We start from the raw sequence: 23,167 nt of genomic DNA, 5'->3' as shown, positions 1-23,167 counted from the left end.
GCAGCGGCAGGAGCCCCACCCAGGAGACTCTTAGCCTTTGTCAAGCCCCCCAACCTCCACACCTGCACGGGGAGATAGACCCCCCCTCAAATGATAGAAGAGTCCGCGAACCGGCATGAGGTGGGAGGGGCAGCCAGCAGCATCCTTGCAACATCATGCATGCTCTAGATTGGGGCGGTGGGGGGCGAGCCGTGGCCCGTTGCCTCCCACCTTTGAAGAGGGGAGCAGGGAGTCCCCGGCAGGATTAGGCGAGGGGAGCAGGGAGGCGTGGCAGGCCGGCGGTGGGGAAGAGGAGGGAGAGCAGGGGCCGGTCTGGGACTCCTGCAAGGCGGCGAGGGAGAGGGTGGAGAGGGCGCCGCCCGAAGCAGCTCCGGAGGGAGCGCGTGAATGAGCCGTTAGAGGAATGAATGGGAGGCGGAGGGAGGCGGCTCTCGTGCTCCTCCAGACGCCCCCCTCTCCTGATCTAGGGAGGTGATCGAGAGAGGAGGGAGAAAGAGGGCGCTGCCTGCCTGCCTTCCTTCCTCCTTCCCTCCCTCCCTCCCTCCTTCCCTCCCCCACCTCCTCTCCTCCATCACCTCCTCCCCTTCCTCCCCCCACCCCAATCTGGCCACTCTCCTCCCTCTTTCCTCCCTCCCTCTCTCTCTCTCTCTCCATCCCTCTCTCCCTCTCTCCCTCCATCCGGAAGTCTCCGTCTCTCCCTCCTTTCTCCCTCCGCCTCTCCTCCAACATGGCCGCGAAGTCGGATGGAGGAGCGGCAGGCGCCGCCGCCGCCGCCTCCGCCTCGTCGTCGCTCGTGCGCCGGGAGGGATCCGGCGGCGGCGGCGGTGGAGGGAGCGGCGGCGGCGGAGGCAGCGGCGGCGGCGGCGGGAGCTGCAGCTCGAGCTTGGCCCGGGGGTCCCGTCGAGGAGGGCCGCCGCCCCCTCCGCTGCCCAACCCGGGCAGCCCCGCCGCCTCGGGCTCGGCCGCCGCCGCCGCCCCGTCGTCGCTGCTGCTGCCGGGCCGCGAGTACAGCCTGCTGGACTGCTGCTGGGTGCTGGGCGCCCTGCTCGTCTTCTTCTCGGACGGCGCCAGCGACCTGTGGCTGGCCGCGCACTACTACCTGCGCGGCGAGTACTCCTTCTTCGGGCTCACGCTGCTCTTCGTGCTGCTGCCCTCGCTGGTCGTGCAGCTGCTCAGCTTCAGGTGGTTCGTCTACGACTTCTCCGCGCCCAGCCGAGCCTCGCCGGGGCCGCCCGCCGCCGCCTTCAGCACCAAGGACAGCGCCAGCACCAAGGACAGCGCCCGAGCCGGCCTCCAGCCGCCGCCGCCGCAACCGCCTTCTCCGCGGGCTTCCTCCGGCGGCGGCGGCTGCTGCCGCCTCTGCGTCTGGATCCTCCAGTCCCTCATCCACCTCCTGCAACTCGGCCAGGTCTGGAGGTGAGCAAGGCGAGCCCGGGGGGCTGGAGGAGGGGGCTGCGAGCACAAAAGGCAGGCCGAGCGGTGGGCTCCCTCCATGTGCGCACTGGGGGAGCGGGCGGGGGGCGGAGGCAGATCCGGGTGGGGTGGGTGGGAACCCCTCCGGCTTATCCCCCGGGCGCTGCTCCCCATCAGGGGAAGTTTTAGGATGGTGGGGGACCGCGCCTCGTGAACCTCGGGGAGCAGAGGAGACGCGGCCGGCCTGGAGGGGGGCGGGGGCTCCGAGCCAGAGGGAGGGGGGGAACCGTCCCCGAGGTAGGAGGGAAAGAGAGCAGCCATGCAGCCCTCTGGCACGCCGGCAGTTCCTGGGCAAGCCGGCCGCCGCCTCCCTCCCCCTTTTCCCTTGCCCTGCCCAGCAGCACCCCCACCCCCTTCCCCTCTCCCCAAAAGGGCCTGATTCAGGCCAGGGAACCTCGGTGCTCCGTCTGCCCATTCTCTTGTTGAAACCAGGTGGTAGGAAATGAGCCTGTGCTTTCTTTAAGCTACACTCCCTAAAAGGTGGGCTAGAAATCTAATGCATAATTCACTTTATTCTGCCAGGCCTCCTAGCTCTAATTTGTAGCCTGAGGTTTTACGGGCTCCTGGACATAGAGAGACTTATCAGCCCTTTAGCCCTGCAAGGCAACAAATCTGAGGCATGTGCTGAACCATCTGGCTCCGAGCAGGGGCGGGGAGGTTAGCAGCACCTGGCTGGTCCCTATTATGGGTCTGAGGGACAAATCCCACTTCCAAGACTCCAGCTTCAAGGATGCTTAAAGGGGACTTGGCACCCTCTTTCTGTTCAGGGCCAAGTCCTGGCTTGGTATCGGAGAGCAGCATCGATTTTGTTAAACGAATTCTCACCAATGGGAAAGGAAGGCGACAGTGGAGTCACTCTGATTTGGTGCTCTGTGTGGAGATGTTTTAAGTGCTGTACTAAATATGATTTATCTAAGGTACTGCAATGTGTGGTGGGGGGGCGGGAGGGGAGAGAGAAGGAGAGGAGAGAGAAGGATTGCCATGACATAACTGGGTGTCTCTGCTGTTAAACTGTAGCCGTGCATCTCATTGACCAGAGGGAACGGGACCCATGAAATGAAAGGTTGGAGGGCAAGGCAATCACGGGTTCTTTCAAGGGGAGAAGGTGTCAGAAATAGAATTAGATTCTTCACCCCAGGAGACACGCGCGGGAGGGGGTGAGGAGAAGGTTAGAAGGTTATAGTGCATCCCAGTCATACTTCACCGTCATGACAGCCCTGTTAGGCAGGCATGGCAGAGGGAGGGAGGGGACCAATGGGTCCACCGTCCCATTCTGCTCCCTAGAGAAACCTGAGAAGCGCTGCCTCCTCCTTTACTCCACGCGCCTCCGACTTTCTAAGAATCCACCAGAGTGTGCTGAGCTGTCCTGTTCATAACACGGTCCCCAACCCCGTCGGCTGCAGCCCTGGACGTTTGGAGGGCACCAGGCTGATCCGAGACGTTGTTTGCTTCCTTTTGCTGGCACTGGTAGTGGTGGGGGGGGGGGGGAGTGGCATGCCTAGCCCCCCCCCCCCAACAACTGAGGCTAGCAGATCATTGCTACATGGGAGCTGCTCTCAGACAACCGCTGCCTGGTTTGTCACAGTGCCTGTGATTCCATTGAAATGAAAGGCCCTCTCCAATTGGAGACGAGGGCAGAAGCTGTGCGCGTGTTTTCCAGCCAGAGCTCTCCTCTTCACCCCCCCACCCGTCCCGCCCTCCTCTTCTTCCCTGCGTTTTATCCACAGCCCCCCACCGCCCCACTCCCCGAGACCACCTTCAAAGGATCTGAGACCGGGGAGGAGCCAAGTAGGCCCCTGGGAGCCGGCTTGAGAGGGAGAGCGCAGATGGAGTAGGTGCGCTGAATGCCTCTCCAGCAACCACCTCCACTCCAGGGCTCTTAGATGATCATTTCCTGGCAGGTCTATTTCCTCAGGCCAGACTATTGAGCTGACCTTTCGCTCCCCCCCCCTCCCGCCCACTCCAGACAGCTCTCCTTTTCCTGAGCCTCAGAGCTCCCCCCCCCCCCTCCACACGGCACAACCGGTCTGTAATGGATCTTCCTGCAAGGGAAGTTGGAGCTGAGCTGGAGACAATGGTGAATTTCTGAAAGAGCCTGCTTAGCTATTCATCGATCGCTGCAAATTGGAGCTGCAGAAGGGAGTTCTCGCCCTTACGCTCCAGTGTAAGGTGAGGTCTCGTCTGGCTCCCAGGGATGCCGTGTGGTGGGTGTTTTCCCCGCTCCTGCTGCCCGTGGCCTTGCTCAGGAGAAGGAAACGAACGCAGAGCGCACCTCCTTCATACGGTACAGAGCTCTGCCTCCTTGGCCGCTCCTCTCCCCATTCAAAAGAAGGCGAGCCACGTCCCCTCCCATTCATGATTCCAGCCCATTCTCATCGCAGCTGTTGACACGGGGAATTGACAAGGGAAAGCGGCAGAATGTGCTCTTCATGGAGAAATGCAGCCTCAGTGGATTCCGTCGGTTTGCAACATCGCGCCAGTCTGAATTTTCCCTGACACTGGGGATTGCCACGTGTGGAGCTTGCAAAAGGCTCTGGCAGATTTCCTTTTGTGCAGCTCACCATTGAAAGCTTTTTGTGGTTTTGCTCTGTGCGGCTTGGACGTTGAGGAGCCCCACCCCCACCATTATTCAGCTGCTGTAAGGACGGGCTCAAGTTGTTGCAGATTCATGAAGTACAGCTTGTCGGTTATGAATGGAGGAAATTGCTGATTGCTAGCTGAAGAAAATTACTGGGGGGGGGGGAGCATGATGATTCAGTTTGGGCATGGAGATGTAGCTGGGCCTTGACTTGAGCTGCAGGACTTAACCCTGAGACCCCAAAGCATTTGTGATGCATTTGAGTGAGTTGCAATGAAGACTGCTACAAGTGGTTTTAGCACAGAGAACCAGATATTTATTGGGAGGGGGCTGAAATCCCCTGAATTTCTTCTCTCTTGTGACTTAGTGGGTTCAGTCTGCATACAGTGTACTGGCTTCAGAAAATCGTGTTGGTGCCCTTAGTCCCAGCTACTTCACACAGCCTGGCCTGGATCCCCTAATCTGTTTTACTGCCACACCTGTGGTGCAGGATGCGACCCCCTCAAAAGAATCAATGGCAGCCCAGTTGGCTTCCATACATGGAATAGTGAGTGGGAGGAATCTGGTCCTTTGCTTCAAGCAACAAAATGCCTTGGGCTGGTCCTGTGTGTGCCCTGGTGCAGGATCCAATCAGACCACTGCTTTGGCATGGGAGCGCTGGTCAGAAAATAAACAGAACGGTGTGTACCATGACCATCTGCAGGGCACAGCATGTGATATTGGACACTGGATTCAGCTTCCTATCTCCACTGTATGTCCAAAATATCTTAGTGGCCGCAGAGCTATGCTAGAAAGTGGGTGAGCAATACTCACCAAATCCTCAAAAGCCAAAGGAGTGGCTGGATGAGACTCCCGTTTGCCGGGGGCAGAGCTTCAGTGCCTTTCTATAACCCTTGGCCCTTCCTACAAACTATCAAAGCTGGTTTGAATCAGGCCAAAGACAATAAACTGGACAAATCTGCCCACTATGTGCAGGTTGCATAATTCAGCTTGTCTTGGATTGCCCAGGCACAGGGCAATGTATTGTTTGTGTGGGTCCCAGGCACTCAGCCCAGGCATGAATTGGTTTTAAGCCACTTGGGTCGATTGTGTGGCATATTTACAATGCAGTCAAACCAAGAATGCATGTTTGCTAGATAGGCATATGATAGGAGCTGAAGCTCAGGGACCTGTACATTTCTGAGAGACTCCTACTGTGCCCTGTTAGGGGGAAGGCATTGCCATACATATACTGTAATCTCATCACCTGGCCAGGCTGCTTCCTCTTTGCTCTTTGACCCCATTCCAGCAATCTGCATGTGCTCAGACACCCTCTTAAGCTAGACTAAAGTAATGTCTTTGTAACTGAATTACCATTTTAAGCCTGCCTGAACAAAGCTGCTGTTCTCTGTTACTCTTCAACAAGTATTTTGAGAGAGTAAATGTTATTTTTACCTGTCTGTGTGATTATTGTTTTAAAAGGGGGGGGGATACTAGGAGAATCCCTTCTGCTTTATAGCATCCTGGATTACTTAATAAAAGGCTAAAATTAGCCTATCAAAGCTTCCCTTTTAAACTGCAAAGAGATGGGACTCTGCTGAACTCAGGGTGAGGAAGGAAGGATAATATCAAATAAATATATCCTCTCCTAGCATCTATGCACATCTCTACAAATAAACCCGCTGAACTGCTGGATTATAAGCAGGCATGGCAATTGGTGTGAAGTTCCCCTATTCTATTCTCCGGCCTGTCCCTCTCCCCTCCCTGATCTGCTCCACCAGGCAGGGCATTAAGCCAATTAAAGCTGTCCCTCTCGGAGAGGCCCTGATGCTCTTGAGCTGTGTATCCCTCTCTTCCTAATCTTGGGATTTGTGGCACTTGCTCCACTGACCAGTTAAATGCGGTTTGCTAAACCCATTAGCGAGGCTGGATTTGGTGCAGGAAGTAGACAGTTGTTTCTAAGAAGTGATGAATTATTGCTAGATGAACTGTGCCCGGGAAGAGGAGAATGTGAGCCTGGGCTTCCTCCCGACCCCCTCCCCCTCCCCTTGCATCTCATAAGCTCCTTTATAGCACGGTTCTGGAGACGGCGCCTCTTGTGCGCAGCAGATATTAGGGCTGGTGCCACAGTTCTGTGACGAAAGGCATCCCTTGCACACCAGAGGTCCCAGGTTCAATATCTGGCATCTGATCATAGGATCTTTGGCTTGCAAGGCTGTTGCCTGCTAGCATGCATCGTGCTTGGCTCGATGGACCCATGCTTTGACTTGGTAGGAGGTGGCTTTGCTCAAACTCTCCCCAATTTCATCTCTGCAATTGCATGTGTGTGTGCACCTGTGTGCAAGGCCTGGCATCTTGTCCCCGAGCATAATTTTGCACCAAAACATTTTCCCTTCTTCAAAAAATCACAGAATCTGTTTCCATGCAAAACCAGCTATAGTGCTTGTGGTTTACTTGGTTGCTGAGAGGCTGCATTTGTGAGGAGCCTGCAATTCTGAAATGAATTTTCTTAGAGGCTAATGTTGAGCCTCCCTGGGCCAAGTCACGCCTTGCACAATTCCTCTGTGCAGTCATTGTAGACCAGTGGTTCCCAAAGTGGCCAGTGGTGCCCCCTGGTGGGAAGTGGAATTAACTAGTGGGGTGCTAAGAGAGAAAGGAGCCGCTGAGGGGTTCTGGAGGTGCAAATGACTATCAGAGTTTGAGAAGCTGGTATCACTGGATCAAGTTAATAAATTACGTTGAATTAACTAAACTAGTTTCATTTGGATTTTGAATAAATGTGCAATTAATTGTCACGCTTTTGAATATTATTGCGTTGTTATTTTCCTTAGCGGGTCGTGAAAACTGATGTTCTGAATAATGCTTTTTATAGGGTAGGTGACCAAGGGGGCAGTTGCCCCTTTACACTGGTGTAAAGACGATACTGAGCTAGATGGGCTGACTTCAGTTCAAGGCAGTTCCCTATGTTCCTATATAGCTTGGTTCATGTGACCCTGTGCAGACTGATCACTGAACAGGCAGGTTTTCTGTCCATGGTACCACCTTGGAACAAAAAGTGATGTTGAGCCATTGTCACATGCAATGATTCTCATAGAAGCTGCATGGAAATTCCTACAGGAAAGTGCCTTTCATGAAAGGAGGTGGTCTGTCTGCCTTGCCTTGCGTTCAGAAGCCTCTGTAGCACCAATGTGATGTGCTTGTGAAGATATAATTAACCACCTTAACATGATGAGCCCGTCAGCATCTGTCTGGGGCTGATAAGATTTCCAAGGTGGGGAGATCCCCTGTGCCTTGTTACAAGAGGTCAAAGCCCTGTTCTCATCATGTACATTGTAGAAATGTCAAGAGGGAAACAAAGATCCTTCAGGCATAGTCGGATGTTGGGGGACAATTTTTGCACAGGTTTTCAGGTGCTTTTCACCTATCACGTATCCCCAGTACACACACACCCCGCTGCCAATACTCAGTTGCTCAGGGAACTAGAAAGTTTGCAATCCAACTTCTGCGAGGGAAGCAAACATTGTCATCCTAGCTGGAATTAGATCTCACACTGGGGTTGGCCAAGGGGTGGGAATAGGTTAATGTTACAGAACCCCAGCTGCCACCCCTCGGAAAATCACACACACACACACACACAGAGAGAGAGAGAGAGAGCAATTTGAATTAGAAAAAGGGTCCCATTTAGAGGCATAGGATCTTTCTTTGTAAGCCAAATTGCTGTGCCAGGGTGATTTGAAGGGGAAACTGCAGCATGCAAGGAGCATTATCCTTCTCTAGGTGTCACCAGCCCCCAAACTGCACGCTCCTGCAGCAATTAGGCTGGAGGGGGGAAGCTCCCATTTGCATGAATGGGAGCTAAGCCTAATTGCTGTGTGTGAGTAGGGCTAAAGAGGGGAGGCCCCGCCAGAACTAGACACATCATGGTCCCTTCATTGCCACTCCAAATTTAAATAGATGGGGGGAGAAAATTTCCCCAGGGGGAGCTTTCTTGCCAACATAAAATGAAGCAGAGAGCTATAATTTTGGATATCTTATTAAACATTGAAGGTGCCTGCATGATGACAATAGGCAGGGAGTTCCTGAGTATAGGTGCTGCCCCACTAAAAGATCCAGTTTTTTACAAATGCAGAATGAGTTTTATGTGGCAGTATTGACTCTGGATTCGGATTAGTGCTATTGCTCTGATATTTTGTGGGTTGTATGTATTGACCTTTTTGATTGTGACTGTGAGTTTAGATTGCATATGTATAATTTTTAGAATGACACCTATCTTGTAAGGGCACTGCTAGGAAGCAGAGCGTACCTTGAAATAATACAAAAAGGAGACTGGATCCAGGTTGCAGCCGTACGGGAGTCTCTATCCAGTTCAAGAGCTCTTGAAACTTTGCGGGCCCGGCTGGAACAAATGGGCCACTAGCAAGAATCCACTATGGGCCACACGAAGCAACCACAGAGGACCCGTGGGATGGCAAAGCATCTTGTGGCAGCAGCCCTGAGCAAATCTGAAGGGTTTGTCAATCTGCGTGCAGTTGCACAGATCAAGTGTTTCTGAATTGTTTCCCCCAGACATGCATTTCATGGTGGAACAAGCACCCCCTGTCCACATACATGAGAGATCCGTGTGAGAGTTCATAAGGGTTGCTTTGAGCTGTAGCCCTTGGTTGTCAAAGACTTGGAAACTTAATGGGGGCTTGCAGGCTGCAGTCCTGTGCACACTTCCTAGGGGGTGAGGCCCAATGAGATCAGTAAACCTGCCTAGGACTGTGCTGTAGGAAGAGCTTCCACAAAATAAACAAATTAGTATTTTGCACAGTTTGCTAACTTTTCCTTCCAGTCCTTATCTGCTTTTTCATGCTATCCTTTGTGCGTGCACATACGCACACACACACACACACACCCTCTCCCTTTCCTTCCTTCCTTCCTTCCTTCCTTCCTTCCTTCCTTCCTTCCTTCCTTCCTAGTTTACATGTCTGCAAAACCCAAACAGTACACTCTAAGTAGAGCTTGCAAATAATGATGCACATTTATGCAGCAAAGGATGGCTGCACAGCTAATTGTGACTTCACATGGCTACTAAGAGTGTATTAACTTATGGTCTGTGTGTGTGGTTTGGGAGCTGCACGGTCAGGGAAAAAACAATGCTGTCCAGGGTTGTAAAGAACTGCGTAGAGAATAATTGGGTGCACTCTTCCCACCTTGGATCAAATCTACGCTTCCAGGTGCCATAAGAAAGCTGCAGAGATAGTGCAGGATAGTGCGCACCCCGGAAATGATCTCTTTCAGCTTCTGCCTTCTGGAAGAAGGTCCAGGGTTATAAAGACTAGGACTAGCTGCCTGAGAAACAGTTTCTATCCAAATGCGATTTTGGTTTTAAACACATTGTAAGGAGTCTGTATGGGAGTATATTGTATTTAAAAATGGGGCATCAGAGTTTTTAGGGGGCTAACCAGGTTGGGATAGCTGGGATAGCAGGCTTGTTGGGTTTTGAATGTCTTATGTAGACTTTTTCAATTTTGTTGTTCTGTATGGGACAATGACAATAAAGATTATCGTATTGTAAGATAAAATCATGGAATTGTAGCGTTGGAAGGGACCCTGAGGCTCAAACCTGCAACCTTGGCATCATCAGCACCACACTCTAGCCAACTGAGCTATCCAGGCCAATAGCCACAATGGCCACCATCTCCCTCCACAGCTGGAGGCTATATACCACTGAATACCAATTGCAAGGGAGGAGAGAGGCTGCTGCAGTGCCCAGGTCTTGCTTGTGGGATCCCCATTGGGGCCTCACATTGGTCCTTGTGAGAATAAGACGCTGGGCTAGATAGGTCCTTGGTGTGATCCAGTAGGATCTTCTTGTGCTCTTCTGTCCATAAGGTGCCAAGATGCAAAAGAGGACAGGACTCCCCACGGTTGTTCTGTACAGAAGAGGAAATTTCATTGAGTGTGGCTTACAGTGCAAGTTGCACCTGCGGAGAGTCCCTCTTCTGCTCAGCTGTTAAAGGTCCAGGCGTCCTGTTGTCTTCTGCATGTGTGGCAACTCTTTGGTGTTCAGGGTCTGATTGTAGTGGTGCCGGAGCTAAACTTCTGCCAGTGCTTTGACCACCTGCTGTGCCTCTGCCTCCCACCTGGGTAGGACAAGAGTAGAACTGAGTAGAACTCATCCTGTATAGCAGGTGGGAGTGAGCAGAACAGTTGTGGAACGAGGCAGCAGCTGAATAAGTACACTACCACCCGGGGTTATTTTAAAAGGCAACAAGGAATTTCAGGTGAGGATCTGGCAAACCTAAGCACCTTTACTTTCCAACGACTTTGTACCCAAGGCAGCCAATTTTGTGCACCACAAAAGGCAGTAAATTGTGAGTTATTGAAAGTATAATAATAATAATAATAATAATAATAATAATAATTTATTATTTGTACCCCACCCATCTGGCTGAGTTTCCCCAGCCACTCTGGGCGGTTTCCAACAAAGATTAAAAATACAGTGGTACCTCTGATGTGAACGGGATCCGTTCCAGAGCCCCGTTCGCATCCTGAGTAGAACATAACATGTGACTCTGCGTCTGTGCATGTGCGGGTTGTGTTTCACCGCTTCCACCCATGCGTGTGACGTCATTTTGAGTGTCTGTGCATGCGCAAGTGGCGAAACCCGGAAGGAATGCACTTCCGGGTCACCGCGGAGAGTAACCTGAAAACGCTCAACCTGAAGCATATTTAACCCGAGGTATGACTATACTGTACATTAAAATGTCACACATTGTGTTACTGTTGGGTGAGGACAATTTGGGTTTTCTATCTCATCTCCCAAGGGGGCCATATGCAAATCGTCCAAATTTCTATCTCCTACTGCAGGCTTCCTCAACCTCGGCCCTCCAGATGTTTCTGGCCTACAACTCCCATGATCCCTAGGTAGCAGGGCCAGTGGTCAGGGATGATGGGAATTGTAGTCTCAAAACATCTGGAGGGCCGAGACTGAGGAAGCCTGTCCCATTCAGTTCACAATTGCTCAAGTGAGAGGTGTTGGGACTTAGACCTGTTCGCGGATCAGACCTTGCGTTTACACAGGCCCCGTGCCTTTAAGAAGCTGTGCAGCAGGCAGAAATTCAACAGGTGCAATCTAGCTTCCTGCAGCCCCTCCAAATTGGGAAAGGCTTGACCTGTTGAATTTCTGCCTGATGTGCAGTTGTTAAAGGCATAGGACAGGAAACCTGCTAGGTGGGGAAATGGTGGCAACTTCAGTCATGCCATGGAAGCATTTATCTCTAACCCCTTGACATTTGGCAGACTGGTTGTGATCACAGGGTGGTAAGGGAAAAGTTCTCTGCACATGCACTGATGACGCCCTGTGCCTGCTCCTTTACACTGCAAAAAAGAGGGCAAATTGTGGGGCACGTGTGAAAGAGGGCAATGCTCTTGCATCCTTAACAGCTGTGCAGAAGAGGGCGTTTCAGAAGGCATGGGTTGGCATACAAGCCTTTTGGCAGACAGGTGGCATAGAAATAAACTACGACCTAATGATATCCATCCTGGTGATATCCTGGCTCATATTAAGCTCTGCCACTGCTGCCATCTGAAAGTACCACTTTCTTGCTTTTGCATGGAAATCGTACTGCTAGCCTGTTATTATGCTTGCCCTGAGTTTCCCACAAGGTGAGAAGTTGGAGGCTGCCCACAAGACACAGTGCTTGTGTGGGTTTGTTTTCTTTTTCTAGATCACTGGAAGCTCATGGTGTTTTGTAATATTTTATTAGCAAGCGTTATATGCAGGCAAAGGTGAAGTTGCAGCTTAATTCGCCAACAGATCGCTGACTTCATTGTTGCACATCAGATTTCCAGAGTGAGACACAACCTTATATCTCCCGATCCTCTATTTCTCCCCCCAAACTTCTGCTTGCCTCCTTCCCCTCCCTTTCAGCTGTATCACAGACAGAGGTCACTTCCGAACAAACTGTTTATTGAACATTCATCCTGACTTGTTGCACAAAGTTTGCAGGGAGGTTGTATAATGCCTGCTGTTGACTGATAATTCGTTTTGATTGGGTTGCAAAGAGGTTATGTACACACCCTCACATCAATTGCTATCTCATATTTGCATTGCATTTCCTCTTTGCTTACAGCAAAATCCCCCCCTTTTTTTTAGGGAAGCAGGCTTGAGGCACAAGAGTGTCAGATCCGCTGTGTAACCTGAATTTGTCATTATGCAATTGAATCCCATCTGCAAAATAGTGGGAATCTGGAAGCAGTCTACGGATTACATCATTCTTAGCTGGGATGAGGGGAAGAAGACTGCATAAGACCCTTTACGGCCTCCAGGGATTTCCTAGCCTAGAAAGCACCCACTCCCCATTGAAAGCTAGCAGTCTCCCTAACAGAAGATGCTCTGTGACTTTGCCACCATCTAGTAAGGAGGTTTCAGCAATGCCTCTGGCCCCATTAACCCTCTCCTGTACAATGGCCCCTATCTCCAACATAATACACTGGTTTGAAAGCCTGGAAATTATAGTATTTGGAAGGCAGATCTGTATGGTGCACAGGAAAATATATAGATTTGGGGCAACTTAAATGTTTAAAAATGCATTTGCTAGGTGGGTAGTAAGGAGATCCTTACCCTCTAACCAGACGTGCCGAATGGCTACAGTGCCTATTTTCTCACAGGGTGCTGGAGCGAACTGAATTTGTTCCGAAAAATGGGACTCACCTGCCGAGCGTTGCCAATACGCATCATTCTGTAATCAGCTGATATAATGAAAAGTGTAGCATTTGGGAATCATGGAATTATAGAGCTGGAAGGGACCCCGAGGGTCATCTAGTCCAACCCCCTGCACTGCAGGAATCTCAACAAAAGCATCCCTGGCAGATGGCCATCCAACCTCCGCTTAGAAACCTCCCAGGAAGGAAAAATCCATCACCTCCCAAGGCAGACCGTTTTACTGTTGAATAGTTCTTACTGTCAGAAAGTTTTTCCTGATGTTTAGTTGGAAGTGAGATAATAATGATGATGATGATGATGATGATAATAATATATTATTATTATACCCCGCCCATCTGGCTGGGCTTCCCCAGCCACCCTGGGCTGCTTCCAACAAAATATTAAAATACAATAATGCATCAAACATTAAAAGCTTCCCTAAACAGGGCTGCCTTCAGATGTCTTTTAAAGATAGGATAGCTACTTATTTCCACAGGGCGGGCGCCACCACCGAGAAGGCCCTCTGCCTGGTTCCCTGTAACCTCACTTCTTGCAGCAAGGGAACTGCCAGAAGGCACTCGGAGCTGGACCTCAGTGTCCGGGCAGAACGATGGGGGTGGAGACGCTTCTTCAGATATACTGGATATATTGCTTAGCTGACTTGCATGACTCCTCTCAGGCTGCCATTTTCATTGTGTATTGAGAATGATTTGTGCACATGATGGTGTCAGGACGGAATAGGTTTGATCCGGCTTTCAATACAGCCGTACCATTAAAGTCGAACGGAATCCTTTCCGGAAGTCTGTTAAACTTCCAAAACGTTCGGAAACCAAAGCACAGAACCCACAGAACCCGCATCAGACGGTTGGGTTCCAAAAGAACGTTTGAAAACCGGGACACTCACTTCCAGGTTTCGATTGTTCAGGAGCCGATTTGTTTGGGAGTCAAGGCATTTGAGATCCAAGGTACAACTGTACTGTTTCGCTCCTGCAGAGGTTTTAGGGAGGGCATAGTATTTCTTTTCCACATAGCTCACGTCCCACAACTTCCTGCTTGTAACTTTTCCTACCACAAATATTCTGGGTTTTGCTTCTTGCACTACAACAGAGGTGGATTTGTTGTTGTTTAGTCGTGTCCGCCTCTTTGTGACCCCCTGGACCAGAGCATGCCAGGCCCTCCTGTCTTCCACTGCCTCCCGCAGTTTGATCAAACTCATGCTGGTAGCTTCGAGAACACTGTCTAACCATCTCATCCTCTGTCGTCCCCTTCTCCTTGTGCCCTCCATCTTTCCCAACATCAGGGTCTTTTCCAGGGAGTCTTCTCTTCTCATGAGGTGGCCAAAGTCTTGGAGCCTCAGCTTCAGGATCTGTCCTTCCAGTGAGCACTCAGGGCTGATTTCCTTAAGAATGGATGCGTTTGATCTTCTTGCAGTCCATGGGACTCTCAAGAGTCTCCTCCAGCACCATAATTCAAAAGCATCCATTCTTCGGCGATCAGTTAACGTTTGTAAGTTTTCAAGAAGCTCTGTGAGAAGTATTGGTAGAAATATTGCTTAAAAACCATGATAAGTCTAATAATGATAAAGTGCAATATTAAATTGAGAAATGTGAGAAGATGTGATAATACGGAGAATTGTCAGACATGCTGGTGGAAGTCCAAAGAAGTAGTTGGTGAGATTTGGATGTTAAATTGTGTTTAAATGTATACTGGAAAACTGGAGCCTCAGCTTCACGATCTGTGCTTCCAGTGAGCACTCAGGGCTGATTTCCTTCAGAATGGATACGTTTGATCTTCTTGCAGTCCATGGGACTCTCAAGAGTCTCCTCCAGCACCATAATTCAAAAGCATCAATTCTTTGGCGATCAGCCTTCTTTATGGTCAAGCTCTCACTTCCATACATCACTACTTGGGAAACCATGGCTTTAACTACACGGACCTTTGATGGCAAGTTGATGTCTCTGCTTTTTAAGATGCTGTCTAGGTTTGCCATCGCCTTTCTCCCAAGGAGCAGGCGTCTTTTAATTTCATGACTGCTGTCACCATCTGCAGTGATCATGGAGCCCAAGAAAGTAAAATCTCTCACTGCCTCCATTTCTTCCCCTTCTATTTGCCAGGAGGTGATGAGACCAGTGGCCATGATCTTCATTTTTTTGATGTTGAGCTTCAGACCATATTTTGCCCTCTCCTCTTTCATCCTCATTAAAAGATTCTTTAGGTGGATTTAGGGCAGCGCAACTGTTTTCCCTGCACTAGGTGCCAAGCTAAGTGGGGGACACCCCAGGGTGCTGCATCTATGACACAGCATGAGCGGAACAGAAGATGAGAAGCAGGGGCATGCCAGATTTTGGCTTCATGCAGGACGACTGCTGAAATTTGAAAAACCAAAGTCTGCTGAGAAATGTCGTCTGAAGCATGTGAAGGGCACCAGGTTGGGGGAGGCTGTTTTAACATCTGCACATTATGCTTCCACATGATGGGCTTGCGCACATTTCTGCTTGTCCTGGTCCTAGGAAGCATGGGTCTGAGCGGTTTTCCACTTCCCCTGTGTTTTCTAGGCACGGGTCCAAGCTGTTTTCTGTTTGCCTCACTGCTTCCCCAGGGAAAACCTGCTCTTTACTGCTGAATCGGAGCAAACATCAGTCCGTGGAAAACCCGATAGACATTGGCTCCGATCCAGCAGTAAAGATCAGGTTTTCCTGGGGGAAAGTGGTGGGACTGGCAGAAGTCAAGATGAGTCCTAAGAACTGTAATACAAGCTGCCGCTCGTCTCCGGTCAGAGACGGGCAAGTAATTTTGGTTTTGTCATCATGCCAGGGAATAACCGTCAACCAGCTCAGCAGTGGGACTTCCGAGAATGATTAGAGGTTATAGTGGACAGCAAACTGAAACTGAGTCAACAGTGTGGCTTCAAAGACGGGGTGAGACAACTTCGGGGAGAGGGCTGGGAGTCTGTTAACTCTTTCTAGCCATGACAGCTAACCTGTATGGTCAAAGACAATGTAGCTCTCTCTGTGTACCGGATGCTGGAGAGAAGCAAGAGATTCACATTCATCACATTCAGGCCTTCTTGAGAGATTCCAGAGACATCTGGTTGACTGACCTTGGAAAGAGAAGGGTGGACTAGATGGGCCTTTGATCTGCTACATCAGGACCCTCCTCTTGCCTTGGTTTTCACATTCGAATAATGGGAAAGGCCAACCAAACGCAAAGTATAATGCCTACAGGTTCTGTAGAGTGCTTGCCCACTCACTCCTTGCTTGGACACCTCCAAACAACCTGTCTTCCTGATTTGTTTGCAGGGAGATTAGACAGTGCTGGCTATTCAATTAGCATTATCTCTGATTTGTTTGCAGAGAGCCTGCATGGCGGTTGCAGCAAAGTAAGGGCTATCTCGTACTTCCCCCTCTCTTTCCTAATTGCAAAAAGGCTGATGCTTTGAGGAAGTGGGTGTGTTGCGCAAACTAAACAGTGGAGCCTCAACTTGCTGGCATGTGACTGATTCCCACCCTGAAGTCTGCAAGTGTGCCTCTTGGCTGTTGACACTTTGCTCCCACAAGATATACAGGTAAAGGTAAAGGGACCCCTGACCATTAGGTCCAGTCGTGACCGACTGTGGGTTTGCGGCGCTCATCTCGCTTTATTGGCCGAGGGAGCCAGCATACAGCTTCCGGGTCATGTGGCCAGCAGGACTAAGCCACTTCTGGCGAACCAGAGCAGCACACAGAAATGCTGTTTATCTTCCTGCCAGAACGGTACCTGTTTATCTACTTGCACTTTGACGTGCTTTCGAACTGCTAGGTTGGCAGGAGCAGGGACCAAGCAAAGGGAGCTCACTCCGTCGTGGGGATTCGAACCACCGACCTTCTGATCGGCAAGTCCTAGGCTCTGTGGTTTAACCCACAGAGCCACCCGTGAGGAGGAGACAAATTCATGGGGGAGGAGGCAGCTGTTGCAGGCTGCATAGAGCTGCTCAGCGTTGAATGGAGTTGTAGTCTAAAACATTGGGAGGGCATCAGGTTGGCAAAGACTGCCTTACTCCTCCTTGTCTGCCTTTTGAAAGAGTAACGCTCCTAACCATGTGCAGTGACATTTCAGGTGCCTGAGCCTTTTGCTGCCTCTCCACAGTTCAGAACGGTATCGCTGTTTTCTTTCTACGAATATAGCGTGCTGAAGCTCATTGTCACTTGCCTGTCCCTGCAGCCATGTAGTGTTCAGCAGTGTGGACAGAACACAAGAGGGATGAGCATGTTAAAAAAAATATGCCGTGCCCCATGAAGTGTGTGAAAAGAGCCTGCAATTCCTCACGTAGCTTACAGTGGTAGAGCAAGGAGCGTGTCTGCGAGGGGGGCGTTCAAAGCTGCGAGGCTGGAAGCATCATGAGCAAAAAAAGAAGAGATTGCAGAATTAGGAAAAAGGACCATTTTGTCCAGCACTCTATCCTTACCAGGTGCCTATGGGAAGCCTAGAATCAGGCCCTGAGGGCAACAGACCTTTCCCGGCTTATGATTCAATAATAATAATAATAATAATAATAATAATAATAATAATAATAATATATTACTTATACCCCGCCCATCTGGCTGGGCCTCCCCTGCGACTCTGGGAACCCCCCAACAAAATATCAAAACACAGTAATGCATCAAATATTAAAAGCTTCCCTAAACAGGGCTGCCTTCAGATGTCTTCTAAAAGTCTGGCAGTTGTTTATCTCTTTGACATCTGGTGGGAGGGCGTTCCACAGGGAGGGCGCCACCACCGAGAAGACCCTCTGCCTGGTTCCCTGTAGCTTTGCTTCTCGCAGTGAGGGAACCGCCAGAAGGCCCTCGGCGCTGGACCTCAGTGTCCGGGCAGAACGATGGGGGTGGAGATGCTCCTTCAGGTATACTGGACCGAGGCCGTTTGGGGCTTCCAAGGTCAGCGCCAACACTTTGAATTGTGCTCAGAAACACTTCAACAGCATGCTGCCTCCAACCTTGGGCATAGTCTTTGTAGCTGGTAGCCTTTGATAGCCTCATCCAACTTCAGGGCTGTCCCATGGAAGAGGGAGCAAGCTTGTTTTCTACCACTCTGGAGGGTAGGACTCGAACGCACGGCTTCAAGTTACGAGAAAGGAGATTCCGACTAAACATCAGGGAAAAGATTTCTGACGGTAAGAGCTGTTTGACAGTGGAACAGCCTCAGGAGGTTGTGGACTCTCCTTCCGTGGAGGTTTTTAAACAAAGGTTGGATGGTTTTACAATGGCCATTTGTCATGGATGCTTTAGTTGAGCATTGCAAGACTAGATGGCCCTTGGGAGCCCCTTCCAGCTCTACAATTCTACAATTCCACGTTTCTATGAATTTGTCCAATCCTCTTTTAAAACCATCTTAGGTCCAAGGCCATCACAGTTGGAGGCAGCAATGCTTCTGAAAGCCAGTGAAATAAATAAATTAAAGTCTTATATATACCAAACAAACACGTACATAAATATGTGAACCACATGTCTGAAGGAGCGCAGGAGGGCAGTCCTGGAGCCATTTTGGCTTTCAAACTGACCAAATGTTTTCTCTGCAAGGTCAAAGGGAAATGGAAAAGCCTCCCCATTGTCTTTTCATTCACAAAACCTGTCTTGAGGGTATATCTGTGTATGAATGGGGTGAGCCTTTGGCCTGGCTCAGGAACTGGGTATTTGTCACTACAAAAGACTAGCCAGGCTCCCCAGGGTATCCAATCAAGTGAGCATTAACAGGTAACCTGTCAGGCGAGATAAACAACGCACTCAGATTTCTGCTGTAGACCGCCCTTTCCGTGATGTAGGTATGATGTGTCTGGGGGTGGTCTTGGACTCCAGGGCGGGCAATTTAAAATGTCTATTTCACACCTTTGTTCTGGGTCCTCCTCCTTTTCTGCGTGTGAGGGGAGCACCCTGTTGCAACAGTTCAATAAGGATCAGGCTTACTAGCTGCTTTGCTTCTCAATATTCTCTGGTTGTTATTTTCTCCAACCGATGGAGGACCTACAAAGGACTCTTTAAGGGCTCTTGTGTCCCCCATAAGGGAATCAGGGCAGATTTTCATTTATTACACCAGTTGCTGGAAACCACAGGAGGGGAGAGTTTCTCTTGTGCTCAGGTCCTGATTTCAGGTTTCCCATAATGGGCATCTGGTTGGCCCTGTGAGAACAGGATGCTGACTAGATGGGCCATTGGCCCGATCCAGAACTGTTATTTGTATGCTCTTAATCTGAATGATTAGGGACGCAGGTGGCGCTGTGGGTAAAAGCCTCAGCGCCTAGGGCTTGCCGATCGAAAGGTCGGCGGTTCGAATCCCCGCTGCGGGGTGCGCTCCTGTTGCTCGGTCCCAGCGCCTGCCAACCTAGCAGTTCGAAAGCACTCCCGGGGGCAAGTAGATAAATAGGGACCACTTACTAGCGGGAAGGTAAACGGCGTTCCGTGTGCGGCTCTGGCTAGCCAGAGCAGCGATGTCACGCTGGCCACGTGACCCGGAAGTGTCTCCGGACAGCGCTGGCCCCCGGCCTCTTGAGTGAGATGGGCGCACAACCCTAGAGTCTGTCAAGACTGGCCCGTACGGGCAGGGGTACCTTTACCTTTACCTTTAATCTGAATGATTAATCATCTCTTCCAAAGTGCAAGCTGCCGCAGCACCCTGTTTGCCACAAAGCAGACAATCGCGTGCTTTGAATCTGTGGGAGGGTTTTTTTACATATATTTTGCCACAAGCACTTCTCACTTTACCCCAAGTGCCATTTTAAACGTTGCATTCCGGAATAGACCTGTTGAAAAAACAAAAACGTTTCGTATTCCAGCCGCTGCCTGGAGATGAGCCGCACAGCGAGTGGCCAGTTAAAGACCCTCATTATTAACCTTCTTCAGAGCGATATAAATAATCCAAACCAATCCGAGCATTTCTCTCCCCAGCCAGCCACGCTCGCAAGTTGTTCCAATTACAACCACCCATTTCTGAGTGTCGGGAAGAAGAAAAGCAAGCCCCCCTTGTAACTAAATTCATTAATCATCATCTAGGATTCCCCCCCCCCGACTTCTTCTGTTTAAAAAAGAGAGAGAGACAGAGAAAAGGTGGTGGAGGGAGAGATAAAAACCCGCAGATCTAAACCTAATTGATATGGAGTAGAATTTTTCCTAAAAAGTAATTTGGCGATATTAGTCTATAATCCTTTATTTAGAACAAGGAGAGGGAAAATGGCCTTTGGGAGGGGGTTGGGCTGCAGCCGTTTAAATCCATTATGCATCGTGCAAAGTCAGATAATTAGACAGGCCTCCGAGTGGCAAGTCAGTCTGAATGATGTCACGTCAAAGAGCATTGATTAAAGGCTTAGAGACACCCCCCTCACTTGTCTCTCCCCCACCAACACCATCATAAAACAGGCAGCTGTGGGTTTGTTAGATCACACTTGTCAGCATGCAGACCAGAAGGGAAGGTGATGGATTCAGCGCTAGATTTAGGGTGGTGCAGGTGGTCCCCCCCCCCCCCGGGCTTTGAGCAAAATAATAATATTATTTATGGTGAAAATAAGAAATATTTGGCGGTTCCAAATTTTGTGCAAAGTACCAAAGTCCACCCTTGAGGGGCTGTTGGGGTGAGGAGAGCAGGTTTAAGTGGCCAAATCCTGGAGGGTCTTCTTTTGTTATTTTACTGCTATTTATTTTCTTTTTGCTTTGATGTCCTGCCTTTCCTTCAAAGAAAACTCAGCATGGCACAGATGGGTCTCCTCTCCCGATTCCATCCTCACAACCTTGTAAATTAGGTTCAGCTAAGGGAGACAGCATCTTAAAAAGCAGAAACATCACTTTGCCAACAAAGGTCCGTATAGTTAAAGCTATGGTTTTCCCAGTAGTGATGTATGGAAGTGAGAGCTGGACCATAAAGAAAGCTGATCGCTGAAGAATGGATGCTTTTGAATTCTGGTGCTGGAGGAGACTCTTGAGAGTCCCATGGACTGCAAGAAGATCAAACCTCTCCATTCTGAAGGAAATCAGCCCTGAGTGCTCACTGGAAGGACAGATCCTGAAGCTGAGGCTCCAATACTTTGGCCACCTCATGAGAAGAGAAGACTCCCTGGAAAAGACCCTGATGTTGGGAAAGATGGAGGGCACAAGAAGGGGACGACAGAGGACGAGATGGTGCGACAGTGTTCTTGAAGCTACCAGCATGAGTTTGACCAAACTGCGGGAGGCAGCGGAAGACAGGAGGGCCTCGCGTGCTCTGGTCCATGGGGTCACGAAGAGTTGGACATGACTAAACGACTAAACAACAACAACAAAGAATTGTAAAGCTGCAAGCTACACCCCAGGGTCAGTCTATTCGAACCCCTCATAATGCAGAAAATGAGCTTGCTCCATCTTCCATGTGACAACCCTTTAGATATTTGAAGATGGCTCTCATATCTCCCCCCAGCCTCCTCTTCTCCAGGCTAAACATATCCAATTCCCTCAACTGTTCCTCATCAGGCTTGGTTTCCAGACCCTTCATCAAGGGTCTGGTCAAGGATCAGGAAACCAAGACATATGAGGAACAGTTGAAGGAGCTGGGTATGTTTATCCTGGAAAAGAGGAGACTGAGAGGGGATATAATAAAAAAAGGTAAAGGACCCCTGACCATTAAATCCAGTCGCGAACGACTCTGGGGTTGCAGCGCTCATCTTGCTTTACTAGTTGCAGGAGCCGACGTTTGTCCGCAGAGTTTTTCCGGGTCTTGTGGCCAGCATGACTAAGCCGCTTCTGGAAATCAGAGCAGTGCATGGAAACACCATTTACCTTCCCGCTGGAGTGGTACCTATTTATCTACTTGCACTTGGACGTGTTTTCAAACTGCTAGGCTGGCAGGAGCAGGGACCGAGCAACGGGAGCTCACCCCGTTGCGGGGATTCAAACCGCCAACCTTCTGATCGGCAAGCCCAAGGCCAGGGGTCAACAAACGTTTTCAGCAGGGGGCCAGTCCACTGTCACTCAGACCTTGTGGGGGGACGGACTATATTTTTTTGGCTGGGGGGGGGGGAATGAACGAATTCCTATGCCCCACAAATAACCCAGAGATTCATTTTAAATAAAAGCACACATTATACTCATGTAAAAACACGCTGATTTCTGGACTGTCTGCGGGCTGGATTTAGAAGGCGATTGGGCCGGATCCGGCCCCCGGCCTTAGTTTGCCTCCCATGCCCTAGGCTCAGTATTTTAGACCACAGCACCACCCACGTCCAGGGGGATATAATAGCCATCTTCAAATTTTGTTGTGAACTGCCCTGTGATCTACTGAGGAAAAGCATAATAATAATAATAATAATAATAATAATAATAATATCTAAAGAGCTGCCACATGGAAGGTGGAGCAGGTTTATATATACAACCCCACACCCCCCCACACATATATAGACATTTTTATTACATTTTTTTAACATATCATTTCCAACAATCATATAACATAACTTCTTATCTTATACAATATTTTAGCCTTCCGTCAACAACCTCTGAAGATTTTCCGTTCTTTATCACTTATTCTGCATTTCTTAATTTCTCTATTACTCTTAATTATCATTAACTAATAATTCCCCTCATAGTCTTTCTTGCAATATTTCAAATAGTCCTCCTTACAGAACGTCTTGCAGTCCTACTAGCGTAATCTGTTCATCACAATTACTTTCCAAATAGTTCATATATTTACTCCAGTCTTCTAAGAATCTCTGGTCCCGCAGGTTTCAAATCCTTCCAGTTAATTTATCCAATTCTGCATAGTCCATTAATTTCATCCGCCATTCTTCTTTCGTCTTCTTGCTTCCATTTTTGTGCCAATAATATTCTTGCTGCCATCATTGCATATAAAAACAACTTACAATCCTGTCTATTAATGTCATCTCCTGCAATGCCAAGTAAAAATCCTTCTGGTTTCTTAATAAACGTATATTTCAACATCTTTTTCATCTCCTTATATATCATTTCCCAGAAGTTTTTCCACTTTTTTACATTCCCACCACATGTGATAGAAAGTTCCTTCCTTTTCTTTACATTTCCAACATTTATTACTTGTTTTATACATTTTAGCTAATTTAGCAAGTTTGTTTTCTCCTACTCTCGAGGTTAAAACCCGAACCAAGGGATTCAACTTACAAGAAAGGAGATTGCGACTAAACATCATGAAGTACTTTCTGATGGCAAGAGCAGTTTGACAGTGGAAGAGACGCCCTCAGATAATGGAGGACTCCCCTTCCTTGGAGGTTTTTAAGCAGAGCTTGGATGGCCATTTGTCTTGGACTATCCTGAGCTTCCTGCATTGCACGGGGTTGGACTAGATGACCCTCGGGTTCCCTTCCAGCTCTGACCAAGGCAGAATAGAGAGTAGCTTTTACTTCCCTTGCAGCAGTTCAGTTTTAAATTCAGGAGCATTGCACCAATGAAGAAGTCATAAGCTAGTTAAGGCCACAGTGGCTA

The 23,167-nt window shown here is 49.4% G+C and overlaps 1 protein-coding gene and 1 long non-coding RNA gene across 2 annotated transcripts in view; both read left to right on the top strand.

Moving 5' to 3' along the window:
- Positions 1–23,167, top strand: part of LOC310680779 — a 105,410-nt gene that overhangs the window by 11,959 nt on the left and 70,284 nt on the right. The gene's annotated exons all lie outside the window — the stretch shown is intronic.
- The window catches only part of XKR7 (XK related 7), a 56,331-nt gene continuing 34,489 nt past the window's right edge, over positions 1,326–23,167 (top strand). Inside the window, exon 1 of the mRNA XM_083447568.1 lies at positions 1,326–1,416. The gene's annotated coding sequence lies outside the window, so the exon portion shown is untranslated. The remainder of the gene's footprint in view (positions 1,417–23,167) is intronic.

The sequence above is a fragment of the Podarcis tiliguerta genome, assembly GCF_965153285.1.
Source record: "Podarcis tiliguerta genome assembly, chromosome: 6".
Lineage (NCBI taxonomy): Eukaryota > Metazoa > Chordata > Lepidosauria > Squamata > Lacertidae > Podarcis > Podarcis tiliguerta.
This window is presented reverse-complemented; position numbering and strand designations above follow the sequence as displayed.